The sequence below is a fragment of the Ranitomeya variabilis genome, chromosome 1, assembly GCF_051348905.1.
Source record: "Ranitomeya variabilis isolate aRanVar5 chromosome 1, aRanVar5.hap1, whole genome shotgun sequence".
Lineage (NCBI taxonomy): Eukaryota > Metazoa > Chordata > Amphibia > Anura > Dendrobatidae > Ranitomeya > Ranitomeya variabilis.
The window spans coordinates 30,937,434-30,956,746 of record NC_135232.1 but is presented as its reverse complement, the minus strand read 5'-3'; the positions used below and the strand labels follow the sequence as shown (position 1 = coordinate 30,956,746).

The following is a 19,313-nucleotide window of genomic DNA, read 5'->3' as shown; positions in this document are numbered from 1 at the left end:
GTTCACAAAAACAAACTGTACTCTATGTGACAGACTGTTGGAATTAGTGTATGTGTCAATTCTTAAAGTTGCTATCACATCTTGAGACCATCAATTCCGCCCAGTGTGAACATGGCCTAAAATGTGTCACTGTAAGGCTACGTGCAAAGTCGTATTCTGTTGCTGATTTGCAGGTTGATTTTGTGTTTGTTACTTTTTACAGCAAATAATATAAAATCTGGTTATTCTGGAAATTATACTCTTTTATGTCATAAATGGCCATGTGTGAAGATTTTTGCTAAAATGATGGATTAAAACATTCCAGAATTTGGCTGTAAATTAAAATGCAAAGGTAAAAAATGAAGAGCCATTTTGGGAGCCAAAAGAACCGGTTCTTTTTGGTGAGCCGATCCAAAAGAGTCGGCTCACCCAAAAATCGCATTTTACCCATCACTATTGTATAAGCAGCAGATGATGCACGGCTCCTCCTGCAGATGGAGCAGCCCTCGGTGCAGCGCCCTGTCAGGGGGAGAGGCACCTTTGTGCTGTGGCCACTCCTATCGCCGGTGACAGCGGCGCTGCTGCAGTACCGGGGAGCGGACACCAGATGGCGGCAGAGAGCCTGGAGGTTCAAAACTGCAAACAAAAGAGAAGAAAAGTCCAAAGCTCAGAAGTGCGGACTGGAGTATGCGGCCGGCGGGGAGCGGGGACCGGCGGCACAGGAGGCGGCTGCAGGCACCGTGATCCGGGCCCCGGAGCCACACACCGCGCTCCTGTCATGTGCCAGGGATCCCAGCAGCCTGAGGAGTACAAGGGCGGACAGAGGTAAGGCAGGACTCTGTGCCCCCACACCTGGGCTCTGTGCCCCCACACCTGGGCTCTGTGCCCCCACACCTGGGCTCTGTGCCCCCACACCTGGGCTCTGTGCCCCCACACCTGGGCTCTGTGCCCCCACACCTGGGCTCTGTGCCCCCACACCTGGGCTCTGTGCCCCCACACCTGGGCTCTGTGCACCCACACCTGGGCTCTGTGCACCCACACCTGGGCTCTGTGCCCCCACACCTGGGCTCGGGCTCTGTGCACCCACACCTGGGCTCGGGCTCTGTGCACCCTCCTCCCCTGCTCAGGAGCCGCAGGCACCATATGGCCCAGTGCACACAGACGGCTTCAGAGAAGCCGCAGGACCGCTCACCTGGTGACTACAAATAGCAGATGGCGACTTTATTCTTATCCTTGTGGTGAAAGGGGCAAAATGTTATCACTGGTACCTGGTGGGATGTTAGTGATTGGCGGGGACCCAGCAGAGCCATTGGATGATTTTGGCCTGGAATGCCCCTTCATTTTATAAAACCCATATTGTGGCATTGTCCCTTTATATAATGTTATTATGGTTGTTTGGTGACTAATTAGTCCGCAGGGATTGAATCGTGAAGAACATCTTCCCTTTTTTTTTGCTGGCGATCAGTTGATCGCTGCAGGTCCAGCTGTACAGTTATACGTTTCCCCCGCAGCGGCCACTACAGGACGTCTGGGGCATTACATGGCGCTTATTGAAATGAATGGGGATATTGTGTTATTTGGTTGTGATGGACCTTTACAGTAGAGGGGAAAATGCAATCAGAGGACCCCACTCATCATCTAAGTGACCCCGTGTATTCCGCAGAAAGACCACCGGTGGAGAGCGACATGGTGACCGGATGTGACTGACCGGGTCTGTGAATTATTGGTGTTTTTAGTTGGTTCCAACTTCTGACTGCTTCATCATAAGACAATCGCTCATAGTTCAGCTCCCTAAAGTTATACAGATATTTTCTGGTTTTATTGTATACAGGACAGTGTTATGTGATACCTCACATTGCTCCAATCTATCAGTTTAGCTCACAGCTGATTGTCTGGGCTGGATGCAATTGTTGCAAACTCTCAGCTGTGAGAAGTACCACGTTCTAGGTGTGTTCAGCCTCCGGATATAGATAGGATTGTTCCTGTTGACTGACTGTAAGCAGGGATCCTGCAAATTGTGTAAAGTGTATCAGAGCTTTGGAGAACACTTTATTATACATCAATGCAGCTTTAATTTTGCAAGACTGGAGATTCCCTTTAAGGAACCGTGCCTCGTTTGTATCATTGTAGAATCCCTTTAAGGGACCGCCTCCTTTGGCTCCTTGGAGAATCCCTTTATTGCCTTCTTGGAGAATCCCTTTAAGGCACTGTACCTCCGGGCCTCGTCTCGCTCCTTGGAGAATCCCCTTTAAGGGGCTGGGCCTCAACTGGCTCCTTGGAGAATCCCTTTAAGGGGCTGTGCCTCGGGGCCTCGTCAGGCTCCTCGGAGAATCCCTTTAAAGGGCTGTGCCTCGGGGCCTTTTCTGGCTCCCCGGAGAATCCCTTTTAGCGGCTGGGCCTCGTCTGGCTCCTCGCAGAATCCCTTTGAGAGGCTGCGCCTCCGGGCCTTGTCTGGCTCCTCGGAAAATCCCTTTAAGTGACTGTGCTTCGGGGCCTTGTCTGGCTCCTCACAGAATCCCTTTAAGCGGCTGGGCCTCGTCTGGCTCCTCGCAGAATGCCTTTAAGCGGCTGGGCCTCGTCTGGCTCCTCGCAGAATGCCTTTAAGCGGCTGGGCCTCGTCTGGCTCCTCGCAGAATGCCTTTAAGCGGCTGGGCCTCGTCTGGCTCCTCGCAGAATGCCTTTAAGTGGCTGGGCCTCGTCTGGCTCCCCAGATTATCCCTTTAAGCGGCTGCGCCTTGGGGCCTCGTCTGGCTCCTCGGAGAATCCCTTTAAGCGGCTGCACCTTAGGAGTACAGTCCATGGTGTGGGGGGTTAGACACTGCTGGTAATTGGTCGTCCACTTTTTGCCCTCTTAAAATAAACCAATCTCAGCGATCACTGCTGTAATCTGTAAGGGAACCTTGTAGCAAGTGTTGGATTTCCCAGCAGCGCCCCCGCAGGAGAAATGAAGCATTACATGGTCACAACTGAGATCAAGGAGCCGACATGTGGAGTGTTTAGAGCCCTGTGTGGCCAGTGCTCAGGCTTCCTCTTTGTTGGTTTTGTCAGGCCGAAGTGACATTTTTCGGCTTTGTAGGAAGGTGTGAGATTTGCACTAATCCTTAGTAATAATGTGTAAAACTGTAAAACAGGAGGCACAAGTGTACAAATCCTGGGGGGGGGGGCACACTGACATCTGCTGTTTGTGACTTTTTGGGTTGTTTTCCTTTTGATGTTTATTGAGGTTTGTATTTTCGGGTCACTAAATAGGTGAAACTCTAAAAATGTGTGCAGGGATTTATCTCATCCCTGTGCAAAATCTGCGCTTATAATGTAGGGTGTGAACAGCTCTCTGTCCCTCTACATAGAGAAGTAACGGCCGGAGAGGGGTGCGTATGCCGTCACGGCCGGAGGGGGGTGTGCGTATGCCGTCACGGCCGGAGGGGGGTGTGCGTATGCCGTCACGGCCGGAGGGGGGTGTGCGTATGCCGTCACGGCCGGAGGGGGGTGTGCGTATGCCGTCACGGCCGGAGGGGGGTGTGCGTATGCCGTCACGGCCGGAGGGGGGTGTGCGTATGCCGTCACGGCCGGAGGGGGGTGTGCGTATGCCGTCACGGCCGGAGGGGGGTGTGCGTATGCCGTCACGGCCGGAGGGGGGTGTGCGTATGCCGTCACGGCCGGAGGGGGGTGTGCGTATGCCGTCACGGCCGGAGGGGGGTGTGCGTATGCCGTCACGGCCGGAGGGGGGTGTGCGTATGCCGTCACGGCCGGAGGGGGGTGTGCGTATGCCGTCACGGCCGGAGGGGGGTGTGCGTATGCCGTCACGGCCGGAGGGGGGTGTGCGTATGCCGTCACGGCCGGAGGAGGGTGTGCGTATGCCGTCACGGCCGGAGGGGGGTGTGCGTATGCCGTCACGGCCGGAGGGGGTGTGTGCGTATGCCGTCACGGCCGGAGGGGGTGTGTGCGTATGCCGTCACGGCCGGAGGGGGTGTGTGCGTATGCCGTCACGGCCGGAGGGGGTGTGTGCATATGCCGTCACGGCCGGAGGGGGGGTGTGCGTATGCCGTCACGGCCGGAGGGGGGGTGTGCGTATGCCGTCACGGCCGGAGGTTGGTGTGCGTATGCCGTCACGGCTGGAGGGGGGGGGTGCGAATGCCGTCACGGCCGGAGGTTGGTGTGCGTATGCCGTCACGGCTGGAGGGGGGGGGGTGCGAATGCCGTCACGGCCGGAGGGGGGGGGGTGCGTATGCCGTCACGGCCGGAGGTTGGTGTGCGTATGCCGTCACGGCCGGAGGTTGGTGTGCGTATGCCGTCACGGCCGGAGGGGGGGTGTGCGTATGCCGTCACGGCCGGAGGGGGGGGTGTGCGTATGCCGTCACGGCCGGAGGTTGGTGTGCGTATGCCGTCACGGCTGGAGGGGGGGGGTGCGAATGCCGTCACGGCCGGAGGTTGGTGTGCGTATGCCGTCACGGCTGGAGGGGGGGGGTGCGAATGCCGTCACGGCCGGAGGGGGGGGGGTGCGTATGCCGTCACGGCCGGAGGTTGGTGTGCGTATGCCGTCACGGCCGGAGGTTGGTGTGCGTATGCCGTCACGGCTGGAGGGGGGGGGTGCGAATGCCGTCACGGCCGGAGGTTGGTGTGCGTATGCCGTCACGGCCGGAGGGGGGTGTGTGTATGAAAAGTGGTGGAGTTATGGAAATCCCAGGATAGAGCCATCGTGGATCTGCACATGATAGTGTCGCTCTCCACCACTCTCGGGTCATCACGGTGAAGAACAAGACAGCGGTGGAGGTCTGTCCTCTTCAATGACAAGTCCCACAATTTTTCTTGGTTGCAACGATGTCAGGAGACCACGTGGGTAACGCCATGACAAAGCCCTCTATGAGGGGACATCGCATCAGTCCTACCCCTAAGATTATGGTGCGGGAGCCGGACCGCTCGGTGTTGCATTGATTTGGTTGTGGAACGCGTGGTGCGGCCATTTCTCCGAAGTGTCCCAGGAGCCATTTTTCTACACCACAACCGCAGGCCCTCCTATATCTTTTGCTACTGTGAGTAACTGTGCGGCCTAAACCTGCTCATGGCCACAACATCTCCAGACTTGTCTCCCATTGAGCACATCTGGGACGTCATTGGTCGGTGATCACACAGCAGCTGCCAGCAGAGGATCTTGATGATTTGTTGCAGAACCATCCTCAGACGACCATTAATATCCTCAGTGATGGCAGCCGGGGCTGGAGGTGCCGGGATTTATGCACATGGCTCACACTCCAGACTGGATTATCGAGATGCTTTGAAATTCTGTTTCCGTTTTTCATCATTTGCAGATCGGTGACGTCTCCTCCTGGGATTTCCAGATCTCCACCACTTTTCCTTCTTGGTGATGTAATTTCAATGTTTGAGTGTGTATATGATTAGATAACCTGATGAGATATTGCAGGTCTGATATATCAGATGATAGAACATGTCCAGACAGAATTGTTGGCACCCTCATCTTAATATTTGCTGGCATGTCCTTTGAGATAAATAACTGCAATCTGTCGCTTCTTATAACCATCCACGAGCTTCTTACTCCTCTCAGCTGGAATTTTGGATGACTCTTCTTCTTTTGTAAACTGTTCCAGGTCTCTCATATCTGAAGGCATCTTCTCCCAACAGCAATTTTATGATCTCTCCACACGTGATCAATGGGATTGAGATCCAGACTCATTGCTGCCACTTCTGAACTCTCTAGCACTTTGTTTCCATCCATTTCTGGGACTTTTTGAAGTATGTTTAGGGGCATTTTCCTGCTGGAAGACCCATGCCTAGGACACAAACCCAGCTTTCTGACGCTGGACACTACATTGTGACCCGAAATCCTTTGATAATCTTCAGATTTCATGAAGCCTTGCACACAGTCAATGCACCCAGTGCCAGAGGCTGCAAAACAGCCCCAAAACATCTGTGAACCTCCACCATATTTGATGGTAGGTGCTGTGTTCCTTTCTTTGTAAGCCTCATTGCATTTTCGGTAAACAGTGGAATGATATTCTCTACCAAAAAGCTCTATCTTGGTCTCATATCTCCACAAGATGCTTTTCCAGAAGGATTTTGGCTTACTCAGGAACATTTTGGCTAACTGCAGTCTAGCTTTTTTATGTCTCTGTGTCACCAGTGGGGTCCTCCCGGGTCTTCTGCCATAGCATTTCATCTCATTCAAATGTCGACATATAGTTTGTGTTGACACTGATGCACCCTGAGCCTGCAGGACAGCTTGAATTTCTTTGGACCTTGATTGGGACTGCTTATCCACCATCCGAACTATCCTGGGTTGCAACCTTTCATCAATTTTTTTTTATTATTTTTTTTCCACATCCAGTGAGATTAGCTACAGTGCCATGGGTTGTAAACTTCTCGATTATGTTGAGCACCATGGACAAAGTAACATCAAGAACTCCGGAGATGGACTTGTAACCTTGACATTAATGATATTTTTCAACAATTTTAGTTCTCAAGTCCTCAGACATTTCTCTTCTCTTTCTGTTCTCCGTGCTTAGCGTGGCACACACAGACACACAATGCAAAGATTGAGTCAACTTCTCTCCTTTTTATCTGGTTTCAGGTGTGATTTTCATATTGCCCACACCTGTTACTTGCCACAGGTGGGTTTGAAAGAGCATCACATGCCAGAAACAAAGTTGTTTGCCCACAATTTTGTAAAGATGTTAATAATTTTGTCCTTCCTATGGGGGGGGGGGGTTTGTGTGAAATTATGTCCATTTTGCCTTTTTTCCCCCTCTTTTCTTTTTGTGTTGTTCCAATACACACAAAGGAAATGTGTATAATAAAACATGTAATTGCTATAATTTTGTGGGAGAAATACTTCAATTTTGTGGACCAATTTCAATGGTGCCAACACTTTTGGCCATGACTGCATATATTATGATATGACCTGTATGATGAGATATGAGATTTATAATCCTAAAATATGATATGACATAATGATATTTGTTGAGGTCATGGATGATATAAGGTGAGGTCATTGATTTGGTGATTTGAGGTCATTGATGATACATGGGGAAACGATGTCATGGATGATACAGTACAGACCAAAAGTTTGGACACACCTTCTCATTTAAAGATTTTTCTGTATTTTCATAACTATGAAAATTGTACATTCACACTGAAGGCATCAAAACTATGAATTAACACATGTGGAATTATATACTCAATTTCAGTTGTTTCACACTTTTTTGTTATGTCTTATATTCTAGGTTCTTCAAAGTAGCCACCTTTTGCTTTGATGACTGCTTTGCACACTCTTGGCATTCTCTTTATGAGCTTCAAGAGGTAGTCACCGGGAATGGTCTTCCAACAATCTTGAAGGAGTTCCCAGAGATGCTTAGCACTTGTTGGCCCTTTTGCCTTCACTCTGCAGTCCAGCTCACCCCAAACCATCTCGATTGGGTTCAGGTCTGGTGACTGTGGAGGCCAGGTCATCTGGCGTAGCACCCCATGACTCTCCCTCTTGGTCAAATAGCCCTTACACAGCCTGGAGGTGTGTTTGGGGTCATTGTCCTGTTGAAAAGTAAATGATGGTCCAACTAAACGCAAACCGGATGGAATAGCATGCCGCTGCAAGATGCTGTGGTAGCCATGCTGGTTCAGTATACCTTCAATTTTGAATAAATCCCCAACAGTGTCACCAGCAAAGCACCCCCACACCATCACACCTCCTCCTCCATGCTTCACGGTGGGAACCAGGCATGTAGAGTCCATCCGTTCACCTTTTCTGCGTCACACAAAGACACGTTGGTTGGAACCAATGATTTCAAATTTGGACTCATCAGACCAAAGCTCAGATATCCACTGGTCTGATGTCCATTCCTTGTGTTCTTTAGCCCAAACAAGTCTCTTCTGCTTGTTGCCTGTCCTTAGCAGTGGTTTCCTAGCAGCTATTTTACCATGAAGGCCTGCTGCACAAAGTCTCCTCTTAACAGTTGTTGTAGAGAAGATGTGTCTGCTGCTAGAACTCTGTGTGGCATTGACCTGGTCTCTAATCTGAGCTGCTGTTAACCTGCGATTTCTGAGGCTGGTGACTCAGATAAACTTATCCTCAGAAGCAGAGGTGACTCTTGGTCTTCCTTTCCTGGGGCGGTCCTCATGTGAGCCAGTTTCTTTGTAGCGCTTGATGGGTTTTTACCACTGCACTTGGGGACACTTTCAAAGTTTTCCCAATTTTTCGGACTGACTGACCTTCATTTCTTAAAGTAATGATGGCCACTTGTTTTTCTTTACTTAGCTGCTTTTTTTTCTTGCCATAATACAAATTCTAACAGTCTATTCAGTAGGACTATCAGCTGTGTATCCACCAGACTTCTGCACAACACAACTGATGGTCCCAACCCCATTTATAAGGCAAGAAATCCCACTTATACCTGACAGGGCACACCTGTGAAGTGAAGACCATTCCCGGTGACTACCTCTTGAAGCTCATCAAGAGCATGCCAAGAGTGTGCAAAGCAGTCATCAAAGCAAAAGATGGCTACTTTGAAGAACCTAGAATATAAGACATAATTTCAGTTGTTTCACACTTTTTTGTTAAGTATATAATTCCACATGTGTTAATTCATAGTTTTGATGCCTTCAGTGTGAATGTACAATTTTCATAGTCATGAAAATACAGACAAATCTTTAAATGAGAAGGTGTGTCCAAACTTTTGGTCTGTACTGTATATGGTGATTTGAGGTCATGGATTATATGGTGAGGTCATAAGTGATATAGGTGAGGTCATGGATGATGCTTGGTGATGTGACTATTTGAGGCTTCTCCTGGACATTAGACAGTGTTTGCCATGTTGTTGGCTTGTGATCACACTGTAGCTGCCATCCTGCATTCTCTGCCCAGTTTTTATGGCCCTATTTCTTCTCATCAGAAGTTTAAGACATGGCCATAATCCTGTAGTTCCTCCCTGTGTCATCTCTCCTCCACCATGCCTTACTGTGTGGCTCTTCATAGCCTGTACTAACACCCCCATCATCCCAGGGCTCCGATCTCTCCTGAGTACATGTTGCTGCCCAAATGGATGGAAAACACATGAGCGACCATAGACTTCCTATTCAGAACCTTCCCCCATATGTTAAACCTGAGATTTTGTCTGTATATCTGTCTTTTGGGAAATAGTTGATATCTGATATGTCTGTATTTAGGGCCTGACTAGAGATCTTGAAAATTATAAGAAATTGATTTCTAACCTCTATTATAAAGTTGTAGAATTTTTCATTTCTGCATCTTTCTTATACGGTGGCCTCAGATGCCGAGTAATCTGCGTTCACTTCCATGTGAGTACTGAGATGACAGAGCAGACATGCTTCCTTCAGAACTCCCATAGAAGTGAATGGAGATAAACGTGCTTACAAGGCTGCCGCGCCGTTCACTGTGGTGTGAGACGAGGAGCCCACATGTATCAGACATTTATGGCTTATCCACACGCCTGTGATGGCGGGTATCTCACCCCCCCATTAAGCTTTATATAAAACACCTGGAAACCCCCTTTAATTGTGCAGCCGTCTGGATAATTCCACCTCCTGTAAATCACTCTCTTGGTGGGAAGCTTGTAATTAATAAGGAGGAATTACAATTACATATCAGAGACGTGACATCAGCCACGGGGAGACGGTTGTGGAACAAAGCCGGTGGGTAGAATGGATTTGGGAACTCATTGTGACCTCATTAAAATAAATTTGGATTATCCCGACCTCTTGCCCCCTGCTGTGCTATTATACCCGGGCTTCATCATGCCATCTGGCCGCTGGCGATTATCAACCGCCCTCAAACTGCACACCAAATCTGGGAGACACTGAGGGGGATGAACAATGTAGCTGCACATTCTCTACAGACCCAAACCCTTACCATCCCTTCTCCAAACCGCTACCTTAACCCTTCCTGGTTCCTTATCCAAACCTCTGCCATAATCCTTACCCATCCCGTGTCCAAACATCTTATCCAAAACCTACCTTAACCCTTACCTGTCTGTTATCCAAACCTCCTTTGCCCTTACTCGTCCCTTCTCCAGACCTCTACCTTTGCCCTCGCCCATCCCTTTTCCAGACCTCTACCTTTGCCCTCGCCCATCCCTTTTCCAGACCTCTACCTTTGCCCTCGCCCATCCCTTTTCCAGACCTCTACCTTTGCCCTTATCCTGCCCTAACCTGTCCCTTCTCCAGACCTCTACCTTTGCCCTTGCCCGTCCCTTCTCCAGACCTCTACCCTTTGCCATCACCGTCCCTTCTCCAAAACTCTACCTTTGCCCTTCCCTTCTCCAGACCTCTACCTTTGCCCGTCCCTTCTCCAGACCTCGTACCTTTGCCCGTCCCTTCTCCAGACCTCGTACCTTTGCCCTTCCCTTCTCCAGACCTCGTACCTTTGCCCTTCCCTTCTCCAGACCTCGTACCTTTGCCCTTCCCTTCTCCAGACCTCTACCTTTGCCCGTCCCTTCTCCAGACCTCGTACCTTTGCCCTTCCCTTCTCCAGACCTCGTACCTTTGCCCTTCCCTTCTTCAGACCTCGTACCTTTGCCCTTACCCATCTCTCATTCTAACCCTTACCTTAGGTGAACCTGATGGATGTGTCTTTTCCAGCCATCCTCGCTATGCTCACACAAGTGCATTTTTAGGAAAATTTGTCCAATCCTTCTCTTCCCTCATATTACCTATCACAGAAGAGATGAGACCCCCACACCACATGCACATCAGATGGCCGTCCGGCCCTGCCAAATCAGCAGGTTCAGCCGGTTTTCGTCTGATGTGTATTCGGGTCTTTACTTCTAGACTCTGTTCAGACCATATCTAAAAGATCGTGTTTCCGTTGGGGGCGCCATATGATTGCCTATGCTACTGTGTCCTAAAAGACAGACTGTGCCGGAAAATGGAGAAGCGGGGTGCAAAGTTGCAGGATTTGGACTATGTACGTAACATATGGCGGCCCACGTCACTACCATATCAGTTGTGTGTTATTCTATGGAAACTATAACAAGTCTGTGCAGCAGCTGGAAGCAGTCTATAGTATAGCAAGTAGAACTTCCTGTGATCACTTCTCTGCTTAAATGGTTGTCTGAGATTATAAAAACATGCCTGATTTCTTCCTAAAAAAAAAAAAATCCAGCGCCATTTCCAGGATTATTCTGGCATTACAAGTGAACTCCATAGAAGTGAATGGAGCTGAGGTGTAATACCACATAAATCCTGTGGACAGGTGGGGCGCTGATTTATGACAAAGTAACAGTGCTGTTTTACTAATCCTGTACAAAGGGGATTTTCTGCACGACCCTCAGAGAAGTAACCTTCATTTATGGTGTATTATCGCAGAATATATTATGCATTTAAAGGGGGGGAAAAACCCTTTTAAAGTTTAATTTTAAGTGTGAGTCTCCAGACATCGGGCCGAGACGACAACGCCCTGCCAGAGATGGAAGCGCAGGACGTGAGTCAAATCCCCGGATTAGAGGTAATTAGATAATTTGCGCAGACTCTTGTTCAAAAGCAATTAGAGAGACCCTGGTTTATAGAGAAGGGGCCGCTCCCGGCGAGCGCTGTATAAACTGCAGGATTCTATAGCCGTTATTATACTCCTTCTCCCCGCCATGGTCATCAATGTTCTGATTAATGAGAGATGGCAAACTAAAAATGCATAATCGCCTACAGTGCAATTCCCCAAATAAATTGTGCAATTTCTCTTCAGCATGACAATCGCATCCCATTTATTATGAGAGGAATGGGAGACTATTATGTATACCAACGCTTTAAAAAAAAAAAAAAAAAAAAAAAATATATATATATATATATATATATATATATATATATATATATATATATATATATATATATATATATATATATATATAATGTAATTTATTAATACACAGGAAATGAACGATTATTCCTGCCTGTCTCCAGCGATTGCTCTTTTGGCATTTTTCTGCTGATTGCAGTCATGGCTCCTGGGTTTGGCGTGTCACACTTCTCATGGAGCAGATGACTCGCTTCGCCCTGGTTCCTGCGGTGGCCCGCGGGGCTGGTCCTGCTTCTCCCTTGTTTTCCTGGAACTGTATAAAGCGAGCGCCTCACTCTTAATTTGTACAATAACTCGCTGTAGCGTGAGGAGCCGCCGCACGATGCACCAGGAGTTCCCTTATTAAAGCCTCTTTTTTTTTCTTTTTTTTTCTCTCTAGTTTAATGGGACTTTCCAGATTTTATTTCTAGTTAAAAAGTTCAGCAACTTTTGTTAATCACTTTATCAGCGTTTGCAAGGTTTCCGCTTGCTGTCAGTGAATGGAAACATTATTGTAAACCTGAGTATGATACTATGGTTCCAATTTTGCGGTTTTACCCCATAGATCCTGAACTCCTCAGTGATGCACTATGTCTGTGCTGACATGTAGCCACCTCTCAGGGCTGCAGATAGGTCTGTGCTTGCTGTCAGTGAATGGAAACATTATAGGAACCTGTGCAGAACTAATACTTGTCATAATAGAGTCTGGATTAGTTTTTGATGTATTTTATCCATACTGATACATTGTAGGTTTATACTGTTGGCTTTCAGCTTGCTGTCAGTGAATGAACACATTCTCCTTTGCATTCAGTCTAGTTTTACAGACATCTATGCAGGACAACCTGGCTCAAGGCTAGCTCCAGGCTTACTTGGACGACAAAGCCCCAGTGGGTCCTTCTTCCCATTAAAGAGTTAATAAGTTATAAAACTTTTTCAGACTGTGCGACGGCTATGTGAAGGCTTTTCTTTTTTGGTAAGAGGTTTCCGATTCCCTATAATAATATTATTGGTTTCTGATCCCTTTTTTAATTAGTAGTATTATTATTTTATTTTTTGGAGAGGAGAAGTGAACAAAAAAACAGCAATTCTGCCATTTATTTTTTTCTCTTTTCAGCGTTTACCATATTGGATAAATATTGTAATATTTTATTAGTTCACACAGTTAAGCATGCAGCAATGAGATATATATATATAATTGAGAGAGGATATGTTTTATCCGAAACGTTGCCACGCCACAGGGCATTAAAGTCCTTTTTTAACATCTTTTTGTGCTGTCTCCCTTTTTATATGTGTGTGTGTATATGTATATATATTATTTATATTATTCACTCACTCTCTTTTTGTTTTGATTTTTTTAAATTAAAGTCTTTAGAGGACCTGAGGCTTCCCATGTCTCCGGGTGCCATGACAGTGCGGTCAGCTCCCCACGATGCTGCTTGAGGAAAGGTGATAGAAATAAACCCCTTCGCCTATTGCTAACACTGCTGCAAATATTTAGGATAGCTGAAATACTAATTTGTGGAGCACAGTGGATTTAGTAGTCTGGATACAATTGTAGTAAATTTGTATATGGTTCTGGTTGTTGGCCATTGCAAAAGTTTGGAAAAGTTAGAGGACCACTTCTGCTAGTTATCTGTGCCTCGTTACACAGCAATACATCCTCCTTTCCTATATCCATTTGCATCTATGGATATTTGCCTTTCAGGAGTTTTGGAAAGTTGGGCAACTACTTCTGTGCTTAGTGTAGTATCGTCCATGCTGGGGACTCGTTATGCCATATTGATGTTTATACCATGTAGCTGTGACATTCACAAGTCTGGAAAACTCTGACCACATCATACTATAGGCCATTTTGCATAACAATGCGCTAATTTGCCATTCAGTAGTCTGATAAAGTTGGGGTACACATGTATAATCCATAATGGAAGCCGTATTGGTTGTCACCCTGACTGGTTACTCACTGGTGCATTTTCTACTGTATTAATGTGTATCTATACGACATTGCCATTCAGGGGCCTGGAAAAGACTGGAATCCGGTACAAATATACCATTAAGGAAGTTGAAAAAGTTGGGGGGGGAGACCCCTGTGTTGGGTGTAAGGCTTCTTTCACACTTCAGTTGTTTGGCGTCAGTCACTTCCGACATAGTGACGGATCTGTCACAATTGTTGAGAAAACGGTTCTAACGGATCCGTTTTTTTGACAGATCCGTTACTTGAGGGTTGTCTGGGGATAGTATCTACTTTTTGGAGCATGCGCAATTGGAAAAGCGGATTGGGGCGACGGATCCGCCGAAATGACGGTCGCGATGGATCCGTCACCCATAGGCGGCCATTCTATGGAATGGCGGACAAGACGGATCCGCCGCGAACCGCCATTTCGGCGTTGACAAAAAACGTTTCAATGTCCGTCTATGTCTAGACAACGTCCGCCAAATTTCGACGGATCCGTCGCATGACGGATGGAACGGACGACCATCCGTCACAATCCGTCGTTAATGCAAGTCTATGGGAAAATAGCTGATCCGCCAAAAAAAGACGGAACCGTTATTTGAGGAAAATGGTGGTTTTAGACTGACGCCAAACAACTGAAGTGTGAAAGAGGCCTAATGGCTGACATAGAGGTTGTCTTGTTATGCATCAATACATCCTACACTCAGTAGCTGCCATTTAGGAACTTGGGGGAAAGTGAGAGACCATCTATATAGGGGCTGGCCAGAAGGCGGCCGTACTGTGTAGCCAGGTGGTGCGAGCCAGCCATACTGTGTAGCTGGGTGGTTCAGGACGGCCATGCTGTATAACTCCTGTCAGTTTATCACTCAGGTGTCTATAAAGCTGGTGGGGGGCACGCCTGTGTTATCTGGTATGGCAGCCATATTGGTTGTTGCCTTTGCTGAGGTGAATTGTGTATTTTCTTGGTTTGTTCTGCACAAATTATATGTTCACTGTGGCGCGGCTGATACCAGAGGACACTTCATGGTCCATTCACGGTGTGATCTGCTGCTCTCCAGGGAACGTGATCTTTCTGCCATTACGGCTGGACGGAAGATCTTCCTCCATCGCGTCGGCCGGCAGATATCTGATACATCGCTGCTGCGTTTCTTTGTTCCTCTTCCCGTCATTGTCACTTGTTTCCATCAGAGAGAAGCGGCTTGTAGTGAGGACATTATCATACGAAAAATGGTTACCAGATATGTGTAGAGGTTATTTTATTACTCCCCCAAATCCTCCAACGACATTACGATGTGGGCCATCGTCAGAACATGGCGCCCACTCTGCCCAGGTTTCCATTGGCGACATCCGCAGTACGGAGGACGTGCGCACTGTGTGTATAGTGGGCTCAGGAGCAGTGTTATACAGCCGGCGCCTGAGTGTAAAGCCCCCCATACACCTCAGACTAATGTCGGCTGAACCCACCAATATCAACGGGTTTGGCCGACGCTCTAATGTTCATTGGAGCGCCAACCGACTGGCCGGGAGAAATGTCAGTCGTGTCATGGCCGCTTTCAGACTGCCGATCACATTGTTCTTCCTGAGACTGCCCAATGGCCGACTTGTCAATTGGTGGCCTTCTCATAGAGAACCAGGAGTGCTCGGCGGAGTGAGCGTTCCTGTGTATGGGAGAGCCGGCTGAGATGACTGTCAGCAGAACGATCGTCAGCAGCATCGTTCGACTGACAGCCATCTAATGTGTAACTGCCAGCTATGATCGCAGCAGTTTAACCTCTTAAATGCTGCTGTCAATCACGACAGAGGTTTGTAAGAGATTGGTAAATAAAGGGGAATGAGAGAAAATAGTCAAATTCATATGGATAAAACCTACAGCTCCTGTTGCAAAAAAAACCAAGCCTGGATACAACACTATTTAATGAAAAATACAACAAAGGTTATAGCGAGGAATAAAAATGGAAATCGAACTGGGCCCCAATGGAACTCGCCCAAGGGCCCGCATCAACCTGAACCCAGCCCTCAGTATTGGGAATATCTGCTTGTGAGACCTAAGTCATCAGCTGTAATCTGTGGGGAAACCTGGCATGAAAGACTCTGTTTTTCCTACAGCGCCCCTAAAGGGGAAATGAGGTATTACACTGTGTCTACTGAAATCAATGGGTTGTCTTTGTAAAACATGACCAGTTCTTCCAGAGACTCTTCTTATAACGTCTCTCTGCTCTAGCTAATAGATCCTGACCTGGTCCCCTCTATTAAAGGGATGTGCAACACCTCTCACTTCCGCATCAGTAGATGAGAGGCGCTACTGCCACTGTGTCTGTTTGTTAGTTAATAGATGGGCTCCTGCCGACCTTGCTCAAAGCCTGACATCGAACGTCTTGCTCCTCCTGATACGGAGGAGAGAGGTCCTGAATAACAAACCCCTTTAACGTATTTCGCAACTGACTCCCAAATGCCTATTTATGCACAGGACAATATATTTCTGATATAGCTAGGCATGTTTATCATTCGTGGTGGTAATGACGGCCATTTTCCACCCTCCACTATGGTGGAAGGGAGCGACTAGGCCTCAATTATCAAAAAAGCCTTAGTTACCCATAGCAACCAATCAGCGATCGGCTATCATTTTTTAAACAGGTCTGATAATATGAAAGCTGCGCTGTGATTGGTTGCTATGAACAACTATGGCTGTTTTAGTTTTTTTGATAAATTTGCCCCGTATTGCCTTATATTCATTTATCGGGGACGTTTGTAGGTGAGGTCATGGCATGTTTTCGGCCATGGTGCCTGATTTTTCACTCCTTGGCGTTTACTTGTTAAGTCCACGCTAAACAGACGCTTCGAGCTCCAGCGAGGCGCTGACTGCAGGCCAAGAGACGGTGTAACTCTATCTCGGTGATACCGGTGACCCTACTGCTGCGAAAGCCTCATGAAAAATAGATTCTGTGAGGAAGAGCCGACCTAATAGGACGGCGGCCGTGCGGTGCGGAGGAGCAGAGCTGAATTAGTAATGGGGCCGGTACGGTGTGACCTGCGGACGTCGATCACACAGAGGCCCGTCTTCTGGCATGTGATGGGCCGACATCGGGGACTTGAACCCTCGATTGCAATATGTAGCACGAGATGAAACAATCGCAGGTTCAAGTCCCCTGTGGACGACATCTGTTTGCTGAATTACAGGGATTGAGCGGTATTAGAAAAACATGGCGGCGTTCTTCCAGAAACAGCTCAGCCCTTCCACTCAAATAGAGCTGAGTTGCAGTACCAGACACAACCCGCACACAGGGGTGGCGCTGTCTTTGGAAGAAAGCTTTATTTATTTTGCTAATCTTGGACAGGCAGTGGGTTCAGGCACCAAATAAATGTGACTAGCTGATGACTGCTCAGAAATGACTCACAATCATGCATGTCGTGTCATATGTCTGCTCATAAGCCGGTGTGTCATGTTTTGTGGCGAACCACATGGAAGAAGCCGACCCGCCGATCTTCCCATATTCGGCAGTGTTCTGGATGAGTAAAATGGTTCCACTAATGCAGAAGTGGCAGCTCGGCCGCCGGATGGTTCCTGGCTACCTAAACTCGGCACAAGAAGACGTTTCATGTGAGCAGCTGCTGATGGCCGTAACACCCTGATGGCGGAGTGTGGGAGCAGTATGGGGGGCACAATGGTGTAAAAGCTGGCACTGTCTTTCTACAGTATGGGGTCACTAGTAGTTGCTGGCAGTGGTACAGGGTACTGATGCAACCATGGAGGCACTAATTGTTTCTGGTATTGTTTCCAGGTACTGATACTGTGTGTTTTAAGGATCTGAAACTGGTATAGAGGAACCAATTGTGTCTGACACTATTATGGGGAACTGACTGCTTATGACCGTATTGTTGTATCTGGCATCGATATGGGGGACGGACTGTGACGCTGTGATGCAATGTTAGGGCACTTGCACTAACCATAGTTTGGGGGTACTGCAGCCTCTTTGTTACTGGGGCAGTATTGCTGGCTGACACTGTCATGGGGGCACTGAGACTCCGTATGGAGCTTGTGCACTGGGCACAGTCATGGGGAACAGAAAAGTCCCGTCCCCAAACTGTTCTCACAAAGCTGAAGTCACAATTGTCCACAATGTCTTGTGCTGAAGATTAAGATTTCCCTTCACTTGAACTAAGGGGCTGAGGCCGCCCCCTGATGACAGCTCCTAGCATTATCCTCCTCCACCATCTGTACAGGGGGCCCAATGCAGTCGGGGGTAACGTCCTCCTGGAAGACCCAAACCATCAGATGCAGATGGAGAAGTGCGACCCATCACTGCACAGAACACGTCTCCTCCAGAGTCCAGTGGTGGCGGCTTTACACCACTACATCCAACTCTCAGCATTGTGCTTGGTGATGTACGGCTGCATGCAGCTGTTCGGCCATGAAGCTCCTGGCAGGGGTGCAGTGTTTGTGCTGATGTTATACCAGATGAGGTCTGGACTTTTTTCTGCCTTTCGCTCCTCAGCACTCAGCCCCCTGCTCTAATGTTTTGGGGTCTCCACTTCGTGGCTGAGATGCTGCGCTTTTTTTTTTTCACGTCTCTGTAATATCACTCACAGATTATCGGAGAAGATTCAGGAGGAAGAAATGTCATGGACAGACTTGTAGCTCCTTTTACAGGACCGCACTGGTATCATCAGTGAGCGCCTTACTAACATATGGCGGAATGGCTGGTGGTAAAGGCAGATGGCATGGCGAGGGGGGGGCAACAGGGCCAGATGTTATACATTGGGGGGGAGGGGGCAACTGGGTCTGATGTTGTTATACACCAGGGGGGGCAACTAGGCCGGATGTTATGCACCGGGGGACAACTGGACTGAATGGAAATTCTGAAGTCCATGTTTAAGACGTGCGGACCAATACTTTTCTCCATATAGTGTAGATATCTATGGAGCCAGTCAACAAGGTCTTAGACTCTCATTATTTCTTGGTCTGAGTCAAATAGAAACGAGATAATCCCTGTAAATCTCTGAAAAGACTTGATCACACAGTAATGTCACATCAATGAATCTCTTAAAGTGACGTTGTCATTTTACGGTCTATAACAGGACGCTGCCCAGTGTTTAGAAAGCTTAGCGCTGCCTCTTTAAAGCCACATTACAAGAAATCCCAGGAATTATCCAGTAAATTGCCGCTTCTGATCCCATTGTTCTCCATGTATTGTTAGAAGACGTCTTCAGCTTTGATTTCCTTCAGAGCAGCCGCTACCTGTCCGTCACATGCAGCTGGCGGTGGGAGACGGTGTTTTTATCTTCTTGTTTTATGACACGGACAAGGCCATATATTTTACTGCATCACAAAGAAGCGCAGATTTCTCATGTGTTACACCCATATTTTATGATATGTGCAAAATAATCTCCGGTCACAGTATTATAGATCGATATAGACACCCGAGGGCCTGCGTTTGCTCCCACTGTCAGGACTAGAACTGCTGTTGTGCTGAGAACTCTCAGGCCTCTAGTCAACGTGTTTTTTTTTGTTTGGTTTTTTTTTGGCTTCAAAAACAACAAATGGAGACTTGTCTGTTTTATTGATCCGAGTCGGGGATCAAACTCTTGAATTCA

The 19,313-nt window shown here is 47.9% G+C and overlaps 1 protein-coding gene across 1 annotated transcript in view; it reads left to right on the top strand.

Moving 5' to 3' along the window:
* The first annotated feature begins 651 nt into the window (after positions 1-651).
* The window catches only part of RAI14 (retinoic acid induced 14), a 94,692-nt gene continuing 76,030 nt past the window's right edge, over positions 652-19,313 (top strand). The window contains exon 1 of the mRNA XM_077281737.1: positions 652-804. The gene's annotated coding sequence lies outside the window, so the exon portion shown is untranslated. The remainder of the gene's footprint in view (positions 805-19,313) is intronic.